The sequence below is a fragment of the Nelumbo nucifera genome, chromosome 1, assembly GCF_055504915.1.
Source record: "Nelumbo nucifera cultivar China Antique chromosome 1, China Antique-T2T, whole genome shotgun sequence".
Taxonomy (NCBI): domain Eukaryota; kingdom Viridiplantae; phylum Streptophyta; class Magnoliopsida; order Proteales; family Nelumbonaceae; genus Nelumbo; species Nelumbo nucifera.
This window is the reverse complement of record NC_142649.1, coordinates 27,914,347-27,933,856: the sequence shown is the minus strand read 5'-3', so window position 1 is coordinate 27,933,856 and position 19,510 is coordinate 27,914,347.

Sequence of the window (19,510 nt, the reverse complement as noted above, 5' to 3'; positions counted from 1 at the left end):
AATCTATTGATTATTATATTAATTAATTTCTATAATTTAATAATTACTTATTATTACAGTAATTTAATAAATATATAATTAGTAATTATAATTAATAATTACTGCTATTATAAATATTGTTAATAACTAGATATTTACTTTAAAATTATAAATACTATTAAATTACTTATTATTACAGTAATTTAATAAATATAAAATTAGTGATTATAATTAATAATTATTGTTATTATAAATATTGTTAATAAATGGATATTTACTTTAGTTTTACTTTAAATTAAAATTATAAATATTGTTATTAATAAATTTAGTAATTATTGTTATATTAAAAAGAATTTAAAATGTTATTAAAAGTATTGTTATTGATTATTTAATAAAATACTATAATTACTGACTATTACTGATAAATAATGTTAATTTAATTTAATTTTGGTAATTATTAATTTAATGAATATTTATTGTTATATTAAAAATAACTAGATAATATTATTAAAACTATCACTAATGATTATTTAATTAAATACTATAATTACTTACTATTATTGATAATTGTTGCTAATAATGTTTTGACAACCGATGGTACTACTGTCCGATTCAAACAGATGACCCATTTTGACAACAAAAATTATGACACCGTTCTGGCCACTAGTTTTCAGGTTGATGGTTTGATCATCTCGTTCGAATGGACGGTTTATTCTAACAACAAAAATTATAGGCAAAAAATTTGAGTTTGTGAGGTCCATTAAGTAGTATCATATGTGTTATGTCATTCGAGCGTGTGAGTCATACGACCTGAAAATAGAACCGTTCTGGCAACCGGTTTTTGGGTCGACGGTTTGACCATTCAGTTCGAACAGACAGCCCGTTCTGGAAACAAAAAATTACAAGCAAAAAATTATTGAGTCATTATGGCCACCGATTTTTGGGTTGACGGTTCAATCATCCAATTCAAACGGACAACCCATTCTGACAACAAAAATTACAAGCAAAAAATTGAGTGTGTGAAGTCCATTAAGCAGTATCATACGTATTATGTCATTTGAGTGTGTAACTCATACGATCCAAAAATGGAATCGTTTTGGCCATCGGTTTTCGGGTTGACAGTTCGACCGTCGGTTTCAAATGGGCGGCCCGTTCTAACAACAAAAATAAAAAAATAAAAAAATGGCCAAAAACTAATGAACGGGTCAACGGGTTAATGATTCAACCACTCGAGTCAATGGGTTGTTGACCGATTCAACGATTTTTGGCCAGGGACTAAGATTGGGGTAAAATGGAACTGGTTTCCTAGACGGTTCCCAATTAAAAAATCAAAAAACAAATGACCCGTTTTGACAAAAAAAAGTACAGGCAAAAAATTGAGTGTGTGAGGTCCACTAAGCAATACCATTCATGTTACATCATTCGAACATGTGACTCATACGACCTGAAAATGGAACCGTTCTGGCCATCGGTTTTTGGGTTGACGGTTCAACTGTTCGGTTCAAATGGATAGCCCGTTCTAACAACAAAAAATAAAAAATAAATAAAAAAAATGACCAAAAACCATTGAATGGGTCAATGGTTCAACCGCCTGGGTCAATGGGTTGTTGACTGATTCAATAGATCAACGGTTCGACCATTCAAGTCAATGAGTTGTTGACCGATTCAACAGTTGTTGACTAGGGACCGAGTCAACGGATCAATAGGTCGATGGTTCCATTCCAGGCCCCAAATAATATTATAATAAAAAAAGTGACCAATTAAGTGATATTCATCAAAATTCATAGGGTGCTTTCATTGATCAAAGCTCTTCCAATATTATGTCTTTCTAGTATCATAAATTTTCCCTTATAATAAATATACAATAAATTATATATTAATATATTCAATATATAATAAAATTAAAGTTTAAATGAAAATGCAATCAAATTTTCCAATTTGGTTATTAATTTCCGTTTTAACTTATTTAATTTTCTCATCTTAAGCATTCAGTTAATTTCATTTCAATTTATTTGATTCCATTGTTAATCGAATAAACCAAATTCTCACCCTAAGAGGAATCGGAGAAGGATGGGTAAGACGGGTTGGATCAGGTCTATGGGGTTTTTAAGCACATCTTGTTTTGGCTTCACATACAGGCCATAAAAGTTAAATTAGAATATTTTAAACAGTGCAAATGCTTGCAAACAGTTGTTAGAATATTTAAGGTTGGATAAATTATTACAAACACCCACTCTTTAAGGGTTGTAACTTGGCTCCTTGAACTTTGTTTTGTGATAATAACCTCCCTATACACAAAGGCTATGCTTGATTGCAGTGCAATTGTATTTGTATTAGTACAAATGTTTGGGAGTGTAATTGAAAATATTGCAAATTCTAATTTAAATTTGTTTTGTGTTTTATTTTATTCTGCTTTAGGTCTTATTTTATTTCATTTGTATTGCAATCAAACAAAATAATGTAAATTTTAAAATAAAAATAAATCATAATTTACACTAAAATCATTTGCACTTCCATAATTTTAAATTAGTACAAATAAATTAGCATTGCAACCTAACACAACCTAATGAATTTCAGCACTCTACCCCTTTTATTTCCATTTCATCAATTAATCACATGGAATATTCTCATGTAATTATCTTATGCAGGTTTATATATTTTAAAACCCAAAACTACCCTTAATTTTTAAACACTAATTTTTGCATATTTCAATCAACAAAAGTTGGTAGCAATTTATACCTTCTATGGAATTACTATTGAATGACCGGCTTCAACTCCTTGAACAGTTGATTTTCAATACCATGCTTTATAATGGGTATGTTTATACTTTTCATCATTGTTGTTGTAATGTTGTTGATGTCGGGCCCAATGACAAGAATAGGATCGGAAAGCTAGATTGAAAATAGGGGTGTTTATGAAAAATCGAAAAACCAAATTGAATCGAATGGAGAAAATAGAATCGTAAAATGCGGTTAATCAAATCGATCAATTCAGTTTTAGTTTGGTATTTTTGAAAAACCGAATGATCGGTTCAATTTTCGGTTAACCTAAAAAAATGGTGATTAATCGAACCGACCAATATATTATATATATATATATATATATATATATATATATGTTACGTATTTTTCTATATATTATGTATAAATATATATTCATTATATATATAAATATATACATATACTATATTAATAATATTATATATTCTTAAAATATTTATAATATATTATATATCATTTATTATTTATTATTTATAATATAATATTATACATATATTTATATAATATATATTATAAATATAAAAAACCAAACCAGTCAAAAACCAAAACCGATGGACCAATTAACCGGTGGTACCGATTTGATTTCGGTTTGAAGAAATGAAAAAACCAATGGTACCGGTTCGATTTACAAAAATTGCCCATGATCCAATTAACCAAATCATACACCCCTAACTGAAGACCTCATGATAAGAAATTAGAGATCTTCTACCAACAAAACATGTTCCAACCCTCTATCAATTTGATCTAATAACGTACATCTCACTATAAGACTAAGACCCACCATAAAAGTGGGACCCGCCAGGTATGGAACATACGGTGTGAGATTATGTTGGCAAAGGGTTTGAACGTGTTTTGTTGACTGGTGATCCAGATTCCACGTGAGTGTTCAACCCGCAATTACAGATATAACATCAAAGGCCTCAAAATGGATCATCGAGGTCGAATCTTCGGCGATGGTTGCGGAATTGTAAATGTTGAGGAGCTAATGAGCTCAGTGGGAAATCCGATGTGTGAAATGTACCAAGGTGTGTGTAAGGGCTAGTGAGAATGGTGAGAGTACTCAAAGGGATAGACGAGAGAATGAGAGTGTGAGGTAGCTTGGGTGGATTACCTATTTATAGAGGAGAGAGGTGTTAGACATCGGAGTAATGGATCCCGTACCAGCTCTCTAGGTCCGTCCACCTTCTCTATTCATAATGTTCGAGATAATCCTACATGGTTGGCCATTAGCCCGCAATGCACCCGTAGGAGTTAGTGGCCCAATCAGGTTAGTCCATGTGTACTAGGTAACTGTTACAGTATGTTCAAGTCATTTTGCAAAATTACCCAATTGCCCTCCAATGTGACATGAACTGCCCTGAAGTGAAACATGCGGTGCTCTTCTATAGGGATGCAAATAGATTGGATTGAATTTTGAATCGAAGTATAACTGAATCCGTTCCAATAATATAAATCTTATATCTGATCGTATCAAATCTCACAAGGTAACTTGAATTCGCTAGTGATATAATGTTGGATATCCAAATCTAATCGAATCCAATTTAATTTATGTAAAATTTAACAAATTGTTAAAAGGAAAAAAAAACATAAAGTATATATAAAGAAAAAACAAAAAATACAATTTTTTCAACTATTTTTATTATATATATGCATATCCTTTTATAAAAAATAAATAATATAAAAATTACAAAAATGCAATACAAATATATTCATAAACAAATAAACAATATGTATATTATGTATGTATATATATGATCAGATTGGATCGAATTAGGGGTGATCTGAATTCAATCCAATTTTTAATCAAATCCTACTCTTTGATCTGATCTGATTTGAAAATCCAATTGAGGGAAATCCGAATTCAATCCAATTTAAATTGGGATCTAATCATGATCATGTCCATTTGCACCCCTACTCTCCTAGTGGTGCATATGATTTGGTTGCATTTATTGTTAGCCAATAAAAATCTTGAAGGGATAATTAGTAGTTTCACTTTCACCATTTAACTATTAGGAGTGTATACAAATCAAACTTTTTACGAGCTATTCAAGTTTCACTTTGTGAAAAGCTTGATTTGTCTCAGTTTAAGCCAACTCCAACCTGAGTTCAAGCTCAATATATAGGCTCATTTGCTAATCTAGCTGAGCTTGAGCCCAATGAACCTTAGCTCATAAGGCTCGCAAGCCTAATTGAACTTATATATACACAATCGAGCTCAAGCTAGTCAAGTTCAAACACATGAACTTTTAAAACAAACTGAATTCAAGTACAAGTCTCTAGCTTGAATCAAGCTCAAGCTCCAGCTTGAGCCTCATGCTCTTTTGGCAAGTCAAGCTCTAATAACCAAATATTCAGTTTGGCTCAGCTCATATCCACCCCTACTAACCATGTTAACCCATTAAGAGCAAAGTGATGGAAATTAGAAGTATAAGGGTTCTAGTTGCAAAACAAAGTTTGGTGGTGGTGAGTGCTAGTATCTCCCTTAAGTATAGGGTAGGGGTGTTCATGGCCTGGGTTGCCCGAACCAGGCTTTGTACCTATGACAAGAGGGCTATAGCTAAGGCCTAGGCTTGGACCCGACCTGGCCGGGGTTTTGGGCCTGAAAAATAAGCTCGGGCCTAGGCCTACACAAGTCTGAACCAAGTCAAGCCTATGTTTTTTTATGTATAAAATATTGCGGCCCCATTTGGTTTGCAAGAATAAGGGTCTGGAATTGGAATCAGAATGGGTTATTCCGGTTCCAACTGTTTGGTTGGGCGGAATCGGAATCTCATTCCCATTCCTGCTGGAAAGGCATCCCCGTTTGAAGGAATGGCCATTCCTTGCCCTCCCTTGGGAATGAAATCCCATTCGCATTCCTATTTGAACCAAACAAACTATGGGAATAGACCATTCCAATTCTGATTCCAACTACAAATCAAGCGGACCCTACATGTGCATAATGTTTTATATTATATGGCATATAATATGTACACAAAATTTATTTTATATATCATATAATGTAAAATGTTGTATCAATTATATATTGTAATATAAATATATGCAATATACATACATACATACATACATACACACACATATATATACAATACATATAATTAAATATATGTGGGGTTGGATCGGAGTTGAAGTGTTAGTCCCAGCTGTCTCAGCACTTTGGGTAGGGTCGAGCCCAAACAAACAACCTTCCTCACACCTCTATTCTCTTTACATGATTTGGCTATTAGAGGGTTATTGAAGGTGGTTGGTAGAGAATTATCTGAATTTCATTTTCAATAAAAGTTCCCCGTTAAAGTAAGAGATTAACTTGGGATAGAACTCTATATATTCTCTTAATCCAAATTGGAATCAAAATCCTTCATAATCGGAATTAGAATGATCTATTCCCATAATCTGTTTGGTTCACACAAGAATCAAAATGGGAATTAAAATAAGCTGGAATGAGAATTCATTCTCAAGGGAAGAGGGAATAGCCATTCCCTCAAATGGTGGAATGCCATTCCATCAAAAATAGGAATGGGATTCCAATTCCGTCCAACCAATCAATTAGAATCAGAATGGCTCATTATTCCTGTTGATGCTCGGATTGGTCGAGGTCAACACTGTCAGTTCGCTCCTAAGCCAAGGCACAAGGTGCCCAAAGTCGAGGTGTCTGAGGTGGTCGAGGGTAGGTAGATCGATCCTGCGAGGGGAGAAAACTCGTTAGAGGCATTGGGTTGGCACCCCGTTTCTGAGCCTACCAAGGGAGGGGGGGGGGCAAATGATGTAGGCACATTCGGCTAGGCTAATGGCGAGCCTACACGTGTCAAGCGGCGAAGCACATAGTGGAACCAATCTACACCAATCAGGGCGCATGCTAGGCTAGGCTTGGCAGGCCTCGCAGAGCCAATCTTGCGCCCTCACCTGGCGCTCCCAGACGATCGCGCCCTCGGTACGGACTGCATCCAAGTCATCCGAGGTCACCTACCCCCTGGCAGCTTCAAGTACAAATAAGAGGTGACCCCCACAAGGTAAAAGATCTCAAAACTTAGCTCTCAAGCACTCTTCTTGCTCTCTGAGATCTCATGTTCTTTAGCGGCCTCGTCTTTAGTACCCGCACCCAAGACCTCATCCACCTTCCACCTCCTATTACTAACTTGACCGTTGGAGCTTCCGCCTTAGGTGCCAACCTGGGGCCTCTGACGAGCTCTCTCGCCTCGCAAGGTCGATCTAATCGCCCCCGGCCACCTCAAACACCTCGACTTCGAACACCTCACAGCTCAGCTTAGGAGCGAATTAACATTATTAATCTCGACCAATCCAAGCATCAACAATTTCGATTCCAATTCCAAACCCCTATTCCTGCGAACCAAACGGACCTAAGACATGTTGATTTCTGGTGTAGGCACTCTCACTTGGGTGGTGAATTACATAAGGGCTGAAATTATAATCATAAAAGGAATGAACATGGCAGAAAGCTCAACAGTTCATGGATAAATAAAGGATAAAAGGGTTACATTTTGATTAGGGTAAAGCCGTAAAGAGACCTGTCACATGATGAGTAATACTTTTCAAAGTTTGATGAGTTAATACAAAATTCGGCTGAATGGGCAAACTCGACCAAATTGGACTAATTTGTCAATAATTCTGATACTATGATTGTTTTTGAATTTATGAGAGATTTTTTTTTTTTTTGCAATTATATTTATACTATTATACTTGTCATCACTACATTTTGACTCGTTGATTCAACTCACGAGTCAATTACTTGTATAGGTTTTCAAACAATTTGAGAAGGATTTAAGTTAACCAATGAATTTGGGATAACCTATAGGCTATACCTCTGGCGAGGTAGCGACCAGCGAAAGCTGCAAAACGGATCCAACAAATTAAAACCCATACACCCGATTGTTGGCGAGTTACCGGGTTGGATTAATAATTGCGAATTCGCGTTGCACGACACGACCCCAAGTCGCTCTTCTATGTGCGTTATTTGTTGGGAGGAGTTGGGAGCTCGGTGACCCGCACGTGACACTACCTGGCATCTTAATGGTTCCGTTGGCAGTTTGGCACCAATTTAATGGTGAGATGGTTCCCTTTATGGACCATTCAATGAATGCTGACGCAACCAAAAAAAGAGTTGCGGAAAGGGGAAAAGGGAGAAAACGTGGTACAAACCAACCGCTTTGACTTTTTTTTAGATAAACAACGTCTTTGACTTTTAGCTATCCCTAATAGCCGCTTTCAGATTAATGGTTCTTTCGCTGTGACACAAGACAGCAGCAACTAGCCAACTACCTCACTACTAAAAGCATGGTCGGAGATGAGAACAATCAGATCTGCTTTATTTTGTAGAGATTTCTTAAAGAGGGATTCGACATAGGTGTCCCTTTGTCTCCGTACCTCTTCATCTAGGAGATGAAGGTACCATCTCGATTCTCGCATGTTGTTGGGTGTGTTCAACTCTCATCAACTTCATGGTTTTAAGTTGGGTTCAAATGGTTGCAAGTTGAATCGCCTTTTGTTTGTGGATGGCGTTATGATCATGAGAAGAATTCCGTTGCTGTTATGAGTGTCAATGGACCGGTTTTGGACTGGACCCATCCAGTCCAAATTCAAGTTTAATCACCAATTGTTGCTGCCTGGAACGGGCAGGCTGATGAGTCCGAGGGCTTGTAGGTTGGTCCTGCAGAGAGAAAGAAGATATTGGAGGCCCCAAGTGTTATCTTGAGGATAGAGACTCCGACGATTAAGTTACTAAGAACATAATAAAAAAGGCAAATGAAGCCTAAATAGAATAGTTCGGACGAGGTCACCAAGAAGCTAAGGATCTTAGAGTAGTGAGTGTCCAGATCCCTTACCTTAGGTAGTCATCCCCTATTTATACTTGAGGTCACCTAAAGGTAAGTGTGTGGAGATGGCTAGGGTGCAGTCCAGCCTTGCTTGCGCAGCCATCTAAGGTCAATACGCGCAATCGTACCATTGGCAATGCCACTTATTGGATCTGCACTGTACACCGCCCTCAGCCACGTGTGGGTGTCTTACCGGTTACCATAAGAGCCTCTATCAGATATTAAGGTTAAATCCTAAATGTAGTTGATTTAAATTTAGTGTCGCGTTCAACCATTAGAGATGTTTTACCTAAAACAGTCTCTCAGGGCTCTTAAGTATCATGGTATTTAACCACCTAAACTGTTGCATCATTTCGGAGTCTAGATTCCGGAATCCAACCTAAACAACTCTTTCAAATATGAGTTTATCCTGGTGTTCTTCCAAAATTCTCCATGGCCGAAAAATCTTTGAATTGGTTAAAGATGCATTCTAGAAGTAATAGAAATATCTCATTTTCTTGTGTCAATATATAAAAAAATAAAATAAAAAGAAACATATAGTTACAACAAATGGTGAGAGTACAAATCCTCTATATGGGTCATTTTGACTCACCAATTTAGATAATAATATTTGTCAAATATTCAACAATAGAGGGAAGATTAAAAAGAAGTTTATGCCACATGGAGTTTTTCATTAATTGAAGGGAAAGGGAGGTCAATGCATGCACTATGATATATCTCAATGAGTAAGTTTAATTTAGCAAATAAAATAATATATTACCCTAATAAATATGCAAACACTAAGGCCTTATTCGTTTTTCGGTAAGTTATTTATCCGGGTAAATGCAATTGTCTGTGTAAGTTTTTCTTAGAAAACATTTATCCAAATAAGTGCACTTATCCGTGTTCTTTTATTTCTCACGTAAATAAGACAATGACCATTTTAATCATAGAAATCTATTATTAAAAGGGTCATTTTTGTCCCATTCAAGTGTTTTCAACTTTCTCTCTATGTGAAAAAGTTATTTACCCACCTATGAGATGAGTATCAATTTTCTAGGTAAGTGATACCTAGGAAAATAAATTTTCCCTGGTCCCCACATAAAACTAAAAAAGGAACACGGGATTCTTGGTCAATAGGAACCAAAATCCCATTAACCAACTTTCCTCCTCTCCAAATCCAAAAAAAAAAAAACATCCCCTAATTGACATTAATTAATTACCATCTCCCTAGAGCTTTTATTTTTCTTTTTCCTTTCTTTTTTTTCTGTTTGGGTGTATGTACTTTGTGGTACTTTTTAAATCGAGACAACCTATTCTAATAAGATCAATGTCATCTTCAAATTTCAAGACTTCCATGTGACAAAGGATCCTTTTCTTGGTTTTGTATCATTTTTCCTCTAATAATATAAAAATTAGTACTATTAGGTTTGACTTTACATCCCCCTCTCTCTCTCTCTAAGTCAAAGATATAGCACATAAATGGATTTATTATTTTAACTATTTTAATCTTTCATATACTTGTTGATATTTAAAAAAAAATCCTTTTCTTGATTTCTATACTAAAATATAATGAATCAAGAGCTATTCTTAAGTGGCCGAACCGAATTAGTTGTTCCATTTTTTAGGAAACAAGTTATTAATGATGTTGTAAATTCCTTAGTGAAGTTATATAGATTGACTATATATCCTAAAATGTTCTATTATTTATTTTTTATTACATCTGCTGCATTGCAGCACTCCCTTACAACCCCACAATGAAGCATGAACAACATGTCATTAAGGAAATAAATTCAAAACTTCATGTCAACCGCTTTATATTTCAGTCGCTAATGACTCCATGTTTGATTAATTGAGGCGTTGCAACTGAGTCCTAAACCATGGTTGCATCAAATGTTCTTTCAATCGATTTATCTATAATATATAAAGTGAATATTTGTCTTGATTTTAGTAAAAGTCATAAAAAATTAAATCAGAGTAACTTTATTTTTGCTTTTCATCCTTGCTCTTACACTAGTCCACTTGAAGACAAAGTAATAAGTCATTCAGTTAAGCCATTTTATTAGAAATGGTCCAAAATCCTCAAGCTTGAATATCTTCAGATTTTTTACAAGACATAAAATGTGATTAAAAGGATTAAAGTTATTTTCATTTGAGTAGAGTTAAAAGTTCAAACATCCAATGCTCTTGACTCTTGTCAAGTACTGTTATGAGGTCACCTTCTCAGTTTGATGCCTATGTAAGACATTAATGTCTAAGCAAAGTAAGTCAATATAATTTGTTGTTTAATTCATAGGGAAATGCATTAAATTTTGAAGTAAAATAGTCTTAATTTTTATATAAAATAATAAAATTGCAAACCATATGGTTAAAGATAATATGCTTATGCTGACTTCTGACATCAATTTGTTAGGTCAGAGTGTTTGGATGTAGAACATGTGGCTGTTCTGGGAGGGTATGACTCCTTTACATGAAAGTGCATAAACCCATTTATACCTTGTATTTGAAATTTAGATGATTATAATAAGAGACGATGATCGAACATTAGACCACTTAGTCAAATAAACTGATACCATTTCAAAGAATCATTCAAACCTAAAGTTGTTTGATGAAGTCTTTAAATAGTTTTTATTCTCTAACACTACTTATTAGGAATTACACAAAGTTTTGCCACTATTTATTTACACCCTTAGCTGTGGTTTAATATATTGGAATAATTGCACACGTTAAATTACAATTCCTTCAAAAGAACCGCTGATGGGTAGAACTTTGCTTGTAGCAGAATTCTATTATTATTATATGTAGAAAGAACACATGAAAATATGAAATAATGGAACACACACACTGGACGTAGAAATGTTTATATGAATGAGCGTAGGAGGTCACCATAGTCTTGGTTTTCACACTTTTGGAAGATTTCAAGCATTAAGTATATTATTATTATTACTTTAAACGTATCTTTACTTGGTTTCTTTGTTTAATCTTTGATATTTTGTTAGGTTGAAACGGCCGGTTGTCTGATAATTTGACTCATGAACTTGTGCAGCAATCAACAAAGTCTTCTGTTTGAATAGAATATTATTCGGTATCAGTGGTGGCAATGAATCGAGTTTTTTATGAGTTGTTTGAGCTCGGCTCGGTTCGGTTTTAGTTGAGCTCGAGCCCAATTTAATGGCTCAATTATTAAACGAGCCGAGCTCGAGCCTAATAGAGTTCGACTCGTGAGGCTCGCAAGCCAGCTCGAATATATATATATATATAATCTTCTATTAAATAATTTAATAATTTTTTTATTTACTTCCAAAATAATAATGGGTCCAAGGTTCCGAGCCCAATGTAGTTAAAATTCTTTAAATCTTTTTCTTTGATAGATAATATAGAGAACTATTTCTCTCTCTATATCTAGCACTAGTTGCATTATATTTATTGCTGCCAAAGATGGGACTAAGGGCAACAAGGGAAATTTACTGACGTCTGAGGCCAACGGGTCCAACCTGTGAGTAGGAGAAGAAAACATGTCAGAGGCCTCGTGTTGTGTTAGTCCAGAAGCGGAGACTCCGATGGTCAAGTTATTCAGGAGGCTTGAAACGAGGACTTAGAACTTTACTTTGAACTGGGCACCCCCTTTTATTGCTGACCTTGCCATAGAATGGTTAGAAACAGTTAGAGATGTACGACCAAGATTTTATCTGACTGATGCCACATGGCAGAATCCGGGGCCTGCCATATGCGCCTAAATTAATATCGTTATGATAAACCAAATTAAGAAAAGATGGGACAAACATTTGAAGCAAGGGCTGTCATATAATTTGCCACGTGTAAGATTTTCATTCATGTTTTCCTCATACCTTGATTGTAACACTGTCTAACCTAATTTGTATTGATCGGTGATCCACCATATTCTTTCTTTCCATCCATCCACCACTTGATTGGTGATTTCTTTCCTTACTTTGTCGATTTCTTTTAATGAAAGAATAGAACCTTCCATATTATTTTAAACCTTGAAAGGAAGCCCCCCACTAAGGCCACTAATGGCAGAATGAAAGCTTAAACTTCAAATATGTGAACATGATGAAAGCGAAACTAAGATTTGACTAATGCTAGCTGCTTTACCTAATCAAACAGCTATTTTTTGTGCAATCCTCAGCGTTTTCACACTCAAACACGAAAGGCTTCAATTGAGGTGGGATGTTTTGACAGTTGTACTGTGTGTTTGGCTGTTTGCTGCCTTTATTATAATAAACTTTGTGGTCTGTCGGTCCTCGGGCTAGTCTTTGGCCGAACTTTGGAATTTTTATTTTTCAGACTGGGCCTGGCCTATTCCTTATATAGCTCAAGCCCGATCCAATATACGAATTGCAATAATTTTAATGTGGTCTGGACTCTGATTGAACATATTTGACTTGACTTTGGGCTCAACCGCTGAAGCCCATGTCAAATTCATAGGATTGGGCCTGGATTGATCTCAAAATTAGCCCAGCCCACCTGATTTACACCCTTACTTGTGAAAACAATTTGTGAGACTTTAATTTGTTTCTTCAAGTTATCGCTTGCGAATACATCTTTTTTTCAGGGTTTGTAGTAGTGCAGTAAATGTTTGTCCAAATTTGAAATCAAATACATCCAAATCGAGGCAATCTTAATTTGATTTGGTTCGGGCAGTCGGGCAGAACCAACCCAGTGACAGCTCTCCCGACTTAATTGGCCCTACACTTAACACCAGATTCATGGTTTTTTAGACTTTGGATATGCTACAAACAAGATGTCTAACATGGACTAGAAAGCCTAATCATAAGTAAACATGCCAACCATGGTGCCAACTAGCTCAATTAACAAGTTAGGGGGGTCAATATGGGGAATGGACTACCGCCCCAAGTCCCATGAAAAAAAGAAAAAAAAAATGTATTTAATTATATACTATTATAATCTCTTATGTATTTTATTTTTTTCATTTTGAATATTTTTATTTTCCTTCCTTTTACTTGTTTTCATCATCTACAATGAGATCGAATTAATTGAATGCAATGGTTGTGTAGCGGGCTGTAGAATCAATTATAATGCCCCATGCCAATCATAAATTGACTATGGCCCATGCCACTCGAATTGGCCAAAGTTAATATTTTACACTGCTTCGGGCTTATGTTTCAAATCAATCCATTAAAATTTTGACAAAATCCCAATCCTAATCTGTTCAAATTGCATCCCTACCCACAACGATTTGATATCTCACTTAGCATTTACGGCTGATGTGGAGCATCATCTAGGGCTATTCACAAGTCTGAACAAACTGACCAAAAACCAAACCGATCTGATCTAACCCAACTGGTTGATTTCCTAAGGCTATCAGTCGGTTTCAGTTTATGAATTTGAACAACCCAACTGATTGGTTTAGTTGTGATTTTCAAATTTAAAAACCGAAACCAAACTAAACTGAACCGATTTTGATTACTTTTAAGTAATTTAATACAAGTTAATAGGTTTAGCTGTAAAAAGCTATTATAAGCCTTCTCTCTAGGAACATGAGCTATATATTGAAACAACTCCTTGAAGTCAACCTCCCAAGCTAAGGAACAAAAGCAACTATTTCAACCACCCCAACTCACTCTTTGTACCTGGTATGAATTTGACTCGAACTCGTGCAACTGGGTCGGTATCGCTTGCAACGGTGCAACCATGGCTAAGTGACCAAAATATATCTCCCCAACAAGGGTTTTACTGGTTAAATTCATTTAGGCTATGTTTGGTTTGAATGAAAATATAGGGAAAGGAAAGGAAAGATAGGAAAATTCATACAAAGTTTTTAAAAGTTTTCCTACCTTTCCCTTTCCTTCCCTACTTTTTCCTTCCAACGAAATATAGTGTTAGAGCTCAACACACTCGTCCATCTTCAAATCCTCTCATTCACCCACAACTTCTCACAAGTTCATCCCTTTTCGACACTTCAACGTTGTTCTCTCATCTCCCTCAATCTCTCTCACAACTCTTTCACTAGTTCCATTTGAGCTTAAGGAGAGTAGGGATGAACAATAGACTGACCCGATCAAATCGATAAACCGATCTTTTATGATTGAGTCAATTTTCTCTTATTATTAATCGGTTTTGGTTGGCCAAAATACTTACAACTGAACCAAATTGACCCATAAACACCCCAAGCATTACCATTGCTTCCATGACCCACTACACAATCAACATGTTCAGATAATCCAAATTAATTTATAACATTTATATGGACCATACGCTGCAATTAGTAGAGTTTCCACAATCAGTATCAATTTAGCAACATTCAAATACACATGTTTGGGTGTCTCCCTGGGGAAATACAGATAAAGGGTGGTAAGAAAACATTCTGTATTGCATTTTTTTAATACGAAATATGTAAATAATTCATGAAAAACATATAATATGCAAATAAGTCTGAATTTCAAAAACCTGGAATCAACCTGTAATGGATTTTTAATTTTATATATTTAAAATTTTAAAATCTATTTATCATTGTATGTATGAATATAAATAATATATCATACCCATATTTATAAGTAAAATGTGTTATTTTTTATTTTTTATTTCAAATTTGTAAACGAAAGTTTATTAGTTGACCACTTTTACTTTATTGCATTTATTTCACCATTTTTTTCTCATATTCCCTATTCTTGGTTCTGACGTGTACAATGGTTACGAAACTAACCTGTTTACTCATGATTGGGTTACGTAGCCCGTTGTGTTTGTAGCAAATCCAGAGCAATCTTACTTGTGCCTAAATTCATCTACTAACTAACTATGGCTGGAAGTGTGTCACATTTACTGGGCCAGTTGCAGGATGGATGCCTACTGAAGCCCAACAACAAGGAAAACGAAGTCTATGTGTAACTTGATCCAGGCCCAACTACAAGGAAAACGAAGTCTACGTGTAACCTGATCCAGGCCCAAAGAGTCTCAATTTTTGGACACACTTATGGAAGGAAACAACGGAGGTAAAGAATTATTTCTACCATTACTGGATTGTAAGACTCAGTTTGGGAGGAGTATAAATACAAATATGTAGTGTTAAAACTTAAAACCTTGTATTTTGTATTTTTTTGTATTGTATATATTTGTATTTTTATCAGTTTAGCAAAGGTACAAATATAAATATGTACAATACAAATACATAGACTTCAAAAAAATACTCTACATATTTGTATTTGTACTCCCTCCAAACTGAGCCTGGAAAGAGTACAAATATAAATATGTAGAGTGCAAAACCTTGTATTTTGTATTATTTTGTATGTGTTTGCATTGTATATTTGTACTCTTTCCAAACTGAGCCTAAAGAATTTCAAGCTTGTGAACCCTTAGGCTATGTTTGGTTTGAAGGAAAAAGTGGGGAAAGGAAGGGAAAGGTAGACCTATACAAGGTTTGTAAAGATTTCCCTACACTTCCCTTCCTTTCCCAAATTTTTCCTTCAAACCAAATACAACCTTAGATAACGTTATCCCATTTGTTTATTTTATTTGAATTTGAAGTTACTATATTCTCCAAGAATTTGTAATCCAATTTGTGTGAGTTTCTATTATCCCCTTCCTCTAGAGATTTATTCTTATATGAAAAGCTGTGTTATTTGTTGAAAATGTATGTTGAGTATAGCATGATTACTGAAGTCTTATAATATGTTGTTGTTTGCTTCTACCCAGTGGTGACAATTGGGCAAGTTGGATTGGGTTTGGTTTAAGTTGAACTTCAATCCAATCCATATAACCCACCAATCCATTAATGACCCAGTTATATAAAATTAAATGGGTTGGGGTTTAACCCAAACCTGCTTAACCCAGTCCAACCCACCCAAACTCATTAATCTTATATTTATGGACTTAAGAAATAAACTAACTCTCTTTTAACAAATAAGTTGGTCATAGTTTGGTGGTAATAGGTAGTTACTATTCACACAAGTGGTGAAAGTTGAAATCACATTACATGCATGTTATTTTAAAACAAGCAGCAAAGCTATTTGACTATGTTTGGATTTCGGGTTTGACCGAACCACTTAGGTTCAAACCGGTCGAACCATTTAGATCTAGATCAGTTCGATCGGATCGGACCAGTCCAGCCAATGGTGGATTGACTTGGACCAGCCCATATTAGGTTTGTGCATGGGTTTACGACTGAACCGATTAACTTGAAGCGAGTCAATGTGAGTAAATTGGGTCAGTCCTGATTCGGATCGGGCCGTGTGGATATTGGTTGGAGCATACGATTCGGACTGGGCAAAGATCACGAACACTGAACCATCCCAACTGGAGCCGTTTTGGATTCAGGTCAACCTGGATCGCTTCAAACCGGTCGGGTTGGGATGTGTGGTTGTTGGTTGGACCAGACATTCCAAATCGGGCAAAGCAAGTGGTACCGAACCATCCCACTTGGGGTCTATTTCGGATCTAGGTCGACCCGGATCAATATATGTTGGATCGAGTCGAGCTGCGTTGAATTGGTCCGGACTCGGGTTAAATTGATTTGGATTTATGTTGGGTGAAGTGTGTTGATTCAAGACAAAACTAAATTTAGTCAAATAATTAATAGAAATTAATGCATTAATTATAAATTATTTAATTTAAATGAAAAAATAAAAAAAAAGGTTAAAGAATGAATACTTGTGTCTGTAATGGTTAACCCAATGGTTATCTACAACCCAACCCAACCCATTTAAATGGGCAGATTGGTTGATAGATTGATCACACAACCTGCCAAGTAAATGGGTGGGTTGGATGGGCTAGATACTGGGTGGATTGGGTGGGTTCAACGGGGTTGTGTGAAAAATTGCCACCCCTATCTACCCTGATAGAGATAGATATGTGATATGGTGATATCTATACATACTTTTGGAGTTTCTTTCATTTGATAGGCCGGAAGTTGAGCAGTAGAGGATAATGAAATCCACCAACAATCATGAAGATATTTACATAGATTTTATAGTGCTTCAACATCCAATATAGTTTACATTTGAATGGCCAATCACCTCAAGGTGATTGGACCGTTTGATATGTATACATACGTTTGAATGTACATCAGACTACCAATGGCTAAATGCATAATCAAAATTATTTTTCTACTTCCTCTCTAAGGGTCTATTTGGTTTACAGATTGGACCAAAATTGGAATTGGAATCAAAATCGAAATCTTTTGGAATTGGAATTGGAATCAGAATCACCTATTCCTGATGTCTATTTGGTTCAATCAGGAATCAGAATCAGATTCTAATTGTTGTTATTTGGTTCGTTGGGAGTTGAAATTAGAATCAATTGAGATTTTTCAATTTTGTATTAGTCTAGTTATTATTTTGTTATTACTTTATTAATGTTTTATGAATACATTATTATTATTTTACTAGCACTTTGTTATTATTTGTAAGCAGTGTTTATTATTATTATTATTATTATTATTATTATTATTATTATTATTATTATTATTATTATTATTATTATTATTATTATTATTATTATTATTATTATTATTATTATTTGTTGTTGTTGTTGTTGTTGTTGTTGTTGTTATTATTGTTTTGTTTTATTTTCCTCTCTCCCCGGGCCCACCCCTTTCCTTTCTCTCTTTCTCCTTGTCACTCCCTCTCCTCTCCTCCCGTATCTCCACCCAATCTCCCTCCCTGATTTTTACCCCACAATCTTCTCCTCCTCCGCCACCATCATTCTTCCCCTTCCATTTTTGGTTTTCCATTTCTTCCTTTCCCTCCATCTATGCCCCCCACTAGGAGTGGATTTGAGCCGAATATCTGGCTATTCGAGCTCAACCCAGTCATAAATTATCAGGCCCGAGCTCGAGCTCGGTTCGAACTAGAAACTTGAGCTCAAGCTTGGCTCGAGTCAAAAGCTCAAAAGTTTGAGCTCAACTTGGCTTGAGCTTGACTGCCTCTAATTATAGGTCTCCCTAGCAGTCGAGGTCTCCCTTAGTTGTCGAGGTCTCCCTTAGCTGATGAGGTGCCAAGCCGAGGTCTCCTTGTCAACTGAGGTGCCGAGTTGAGGTCTCCCTTAGTTGTCAAGGTGTCGAGCCGAGGTCTCCCTCAGTAGTTAAGGTGTCGAGCTAAGGTCTCCTTCAGTAGCCATGCCGAGGTGACACCCTATGTACATATACTCGACTAGGCTCGCTAGCCTCACAAGCCAAGTTGTATTACGCTCAAGCTCGGCTTGATTAGCAAACATACCCATATGTTAGGCTCAAATTCGTCTCGAAGCTTGATTTAGACTGAACCGAGCTTGAATAGCTTGGCTTATGGCCATCCCTACTTGTCATAATTATTGAACCAAGCTACTAGAAATGGTCATATTGAGTTATGCCTTGATTTTCAATCCGAAGTATAATCAAATTTGGATACACTTAAGTTTGGAATATCTAAAAGGTATTTAAAATATGTTCAAGGGCAACCATGAGCCAAGTCGGACTAGGACTGGGTTGGGTTTAGCACCAATGGTAAGGGCTTTAAGCTAAGCTAGACCTGATATGCAGCCTAGACCTAAATTGCAAGCACAAGCTCAACCCTACCAGCTTTATGGTCCTAAAGAGTAATGACTTTGGGCCCATGACATCAAATAGTAAAAATTTAATTATTTAAAATTTTAAAATAAATAACATGTAATACATACAAAAATAGCTCACAAGCCAAAGCTCAATTGGGTTGGGCTAGGCTTTAGGTCTATGGCACAAAAAATAAGACAAAAAGCCTTGTTAAATTGCTAGGCTTGATTTAGTTTGGCTTACCTTTACCTATCCTTTTATAGATGAAATTAGGGCATTCATTCCCATTCTTGAGCAATGTGCGACTTGAACCAACACTAAATATTTAGTGCGACCATTGAGTGTTTACCAAGTCCCACATTGCTTAGACTATATTTGGTTTGAAGGAAAATGTAGGGAAAGGTAGGAAAACCAATGCAAGGTTTGTACAAGTTTCCCTA